Source organism: Nicotiana tabacum, chromosome 1, assembly GCF_000715075.1.
Source record: "Nicotiana tabacum cultivar K326 chromosome 1, ASM71507v2, whole genome shotgun sequence".
NCBI lineage: Eukaryota > Viridiplantae > Streptophyta > Magnoliopsida > Solanales > Solanaceae > Nicotiana > Nicotiana tabacum.
In genome coordinates, this window is record NC_134080.1 from 133,073,384 (window position 1) to 133,077,942 (window position 4,559).

The 4,559-nt window shown below is 36.3% G+C and overlaps 1 long non-coding RNA gene across 1 annotated transcript; it reads left to right on the top strand.

Moving 5' to 3' along the window:
• Positions 1–336: 336 nt before the first annotated feature.
• On the top strand, positions 337–2,145 carry LOC142181135 (uncharacterized). Its single transcript, XR_012709457.1, has 2 exons — positions 337–612; positions 1,879–2,145. It is a non-coding gene; the product is annotated as an uncharacterized LOC142181135 (long non-coding RNA).
• The last annotated feature ends 2,414 nt before the right edge of the window (positions 2,146–4,559 follow it).

Consider the following 4,559-nt stretch of genomic DNA (forward strand, 5'->3'; position numbering starts at 1 on the left):
CATTTTTCAAAGACTTCTTTATCTTAGAACTTTTTCATGCGAGATATTATATGATCACGGTAGTGTAATATATAAAGTATATATGAAGTATTTTAAAAATAAATAAAATTTTAAGTAATTTGTGATAATTCTTGAATTATGCGGGTAATAGATTAATTACCGGGTAACGAAACATTACCCGATTAACTAATAAGTGGATAAACTTAACAAAAAAATCACCTCTCAAGGAGGTACGTGGCAGCCCCCTCTCTTTATCAAAGTGATTCATCAATCACCTTTAATAGGTGTCAAAAGCACAATTTTAAAGTCTTATCAAGACTTTATGGTTACCTTTATTAAATCAAAATGAGACAAAAGAAAGCATTTCACTTAAAGGATCAAAGGCCATCATTCTACCAACTAACGTGAATAGCAGAAGCAATACTTTGGCATTTAAGCCAAAAGGCATTTCTAGTTCATCCAAAGTTCCCTAGGTTAATCAAAAAAATTCTGTCGTGGATTTTAAAATCCAAGAACTTGGAACAGAGTTGTTTCGTCCAAATTATTTAGCCAAGATTCGATTGGAAATTCAAAGAACAACAACAATATTGTTCAAATAAATTCCAGAAACAGGTATGTTAAGGCTAAGTTCTTCTTTCATTTGGCATTACCCCGTAATTACTTGAGTTTGATAACAATACATCCTACTACCCGTTTTACGTTGTACAATATATATAAGGAAATGTTCAATTTTTAAGGTTAATGAAAGGTTCGGTACTAGCAGCAACTTAGGATAAATGAAAGCTTTTTCATATGACACTAGCATAATTAGATAGGTTATTATTATATATTATTTAATCAATCAGATCTCTAAGCTAGTTAAAATCTTACTTGTAGTTCTTACGTGTAAATAGTTGGCGAGCAATTAATCCCATGAAACAATAGGACATAATAATGTACTGTAGGAGTCAACATTAATAATGGGTAAAGTAGAGGTATAGAGAAAAATTCATATCCCTGAATTTACGTGTATTTGTCTATTTAAACAAGTAGTCATGTATATATACTTTTCCCTCTACTAACGGGAAGCGTGTTCATAAAACCAATTGTTAATTTGCATTTCATGTTTGAATGTACAACAAAATCTTTTCAATTAAAGGTATCCATGATATTCCTAGAAAGAAGTGAAACAAATAAAGAACCCAATATAAGTTAGTCTTATGCACAAAATTAGGTGCAACCTCCTGGGAAATACTACTGCCTTCGTCATATGATTAAGAAATTTAAGTTGACAAAAGGCTCATATATGATTAGTACTGCAAGTGTTATCATAGGCAACTACTTTAAATACATGCAGGAGGTTAATATTTTCCTAGTTTTGTAAATTACCACATTCTTCTTATCAGGACTTCATATTCAGTTCAGTATTTCCTTCTTCCAGTCAAGAGAGCAGAGAAGTTACATATATACAGTATTAAAAGTATTTTTATTACCATCGAGCTATAATCGATGGGCAGGCCCCTATTGGGCAACCTCTGATCAGATTGTAAGTTATATACCGATCCTACTGTGGCCGAGCACATATGAGCGAGCCCAGTTGGTCGAGATACAGAGCCTAGTATGGCCGAGCGCTTATGAGCGAGCCTACTACGGCAGAGCAGATATATATATGTATACCGAGCCTTATAGGGTCGGACAACTATTTTACTTACTATATTGAGAAAATTGAGTCAGTATCAGCAGGTAAGCATATCTTCAGATTATCTTTGACTTCCAACTACTTGCAGTTATTATGTTATCAGTTTAGTTTCAGCTTTTAGTATATTGCCTTACATACTCAGTACATTATTTCATACTGACGTTCCTTTTGCCTGGGGACGCTGCGTTTCATGCCTGCAGGCCCTGGTAGACCGGCCGAGAGCCCTCCAAGTAGGCTATTAGCTCAGCGAAAGATGGTGGTGCGCCCCATTTGCTTTGGAGTTGCGTATTTGGTTAGTATGATTTAGATGTGTATTGTTTGGTATGGCGGGACTCTGTCCCGACCTATATGACATTTATGTATTCTTAGAGGCTGGTAGACATATGTCGTGTACGTGAAAGATTGTACGGCCTTGCCGGCCTATGTTTTGAGATTATAAATGATTATGTTGGCCTATTAGGCCCGTATGTCACGTGTATAAGATGATGTAATAATAAAGATACGTTACATTGGTACTCGGTTGAGTAAGGTACCGGGTGCCCGTCGCGGCCCATCGGTTTGGGTCGTAGAGTCTTGTTTATGGGTGTGTCGTGCACCACACTTATAAGCAGGAGGCTACAGGGCATTTAAGACTGTCACTCTTTCTTCTTACTCTAAATCGTGTGGTAGAGCTCACTTATAAGAATTCAAGTCCCGAGCTTCTATTTTTATTCATAATAAGACAATGCCTACGTTTAGAAAGATGATCGATAAGAGCTATAGCTGTGGAAATGTTGGATTAGTGGAGCTCAACTTTGTATAATGCTTATGATAAGTAAATATGAGATCTTCAGCAGATCATGTGTGTGCTGAAAGGTGTAAGCCTCTTAATAAGAAGCCTCAAGGCAAGAATGTCTATCCCATCTTTATGGTAAAGGACACTGAGAAATTAAGAAGATAAGTACAAGTTTCAGCAAGTAAAAGAAGCAAGATGAATAAGGGTACAAGGCGCCCAATTTACAAAGGTTAACAGTGGTTATAATTGAGGCAGAGGAACCTAAGCCTTTTGAATTATATTCAATAGTAACAGAGGTATATACAATTGGTTGTACCTCTTCCAGATATGCCCTATGGGGGTTAACAAAAGTAGTATAAGAAGATATGATGGATGAATTGATTGCGTCAGTTGATATCTCCGAAGAATATTTCAAATGTGCTAATAGATCTCTTTAGGAGATACCTAGATAGTGCACTCTGAATTAGTGCAGCCAGATATGAGTACTACAAAGACATGTACTATAAGCCTTGAAGGAATAATATTATCTTAATGTGGCTCCCGCCCCAGTAAAGAAAGAATGCTAGGCAATTGAAAGAGCAAAGGGATGGAGCAAAGGGATCTAAAGGAAAAAAGAAAGTTTTGTTCGAGTTTTTAGAATAAAGCAGTAGACATAGATAATTAGCGGGAGATGAGAATAGAGTTAATGAAGCATTATGAGTAAAATATGATACAAGGATGTTAACGGTAGGTCAACAAAAATGATGACAGTATTAAAGTATTTACAGTCAAGTGAGGGGAAAGACAAGATGACAGGCCTTGAGACAATGAAAGAATAGAGGCCATAAAGTCATATCCCCACTTCGAAAAATAAGTTGGCAACTCTGACGTAATCACCAAAAAGAAAAGTTAGACCCCAAAGTGATAGAAATTAGTATGGGCTGGTAAACCCGATAAATTAAATATGAATTAAGGACTGAATGATTGGAAAGTACTCAGCATAATGGTAATTTTAGATTTCGTTCCGGTGGTAATAGAATGGACAACCGAAGAAGATTCATGAGAAATTCTGAGAATGATCATTCAGCAAGATGCTTCACTAAAGCAAGCAATGGAAGCGAAGTTAATCTTAAGGGAATGTATGAGCCAGTTACACTAAGTGTCATCGTCGTGAGTAAGGAATTTTATTTTCATTGGTATAGAAGGATTACTGCAAGGCGATTAAGGGTCATCGATGATGTGAAAGGATGCCAAAGATGAAAAGGTGAAACATCTATAGGCAGGTCGTCGTAGCTCCAACTCTTAGCACTCCCCTAAAGGGGGGAATATGGAGTGATGTGGCATTAAGTCAGAATTAAGTGGTTCTAGTGAATATGGAATGATAAAGGAAGAATGCGATAAATGAAAGAGGAATGAGATGACACTTATCCAAATCTTACAGATGCAATACAATTCAAGAATATTGTGCAAGCACGAACATCAAAAATTCTATTGGGAATACGGTATAATAAGTTCGCATCTTTACAAGAGTTAGAGGGTCTTCCCTAAGTACTACAATGAAGGACTAGCTGAGGAAATGAGGAAAAAGGCTTCAACCTAAGCACAGTGACCTAAAGAGAAAATGGTCTTGTAACAATAATTTCACAACAACATTGTACGTCCTCCATAAGAAAGATGAATCTACCGTGGGTAGTGAACGGGAAGTAAAAATCAAAAGAAATATTCGAAGATCATATGAGTTGTACGGAAATTCCGGCAAGCGTGGGAGACTAAGCTAAGCAAAGTATACACGCAACAAGAAGGAAAAAAGATAAGGAAAGGTAAAAGCTTACGTTAAAAGAAATATGAGAAAGAACGAAAGGAATTATTTGATCAATGATCCCAAGTTAGTCACGTTATTATGCACTCAAGATTTTAGAAAATTATCCATGGAGCACATATATGGCAATCGTATAGCCGTAAGAGACTCTGGTATAAGTTGTAAATAAGGAATTAAGTTCAGGTTATAGAAAAAGGATTGAATTGTTGGATGATGGTATTATGGGTATTCCATAACGCCCATGAAAGGTTAAGGTAATAACTGATACCATGAGCCATAGATCGGAAGATAGCTTAAGCCTATGTAAA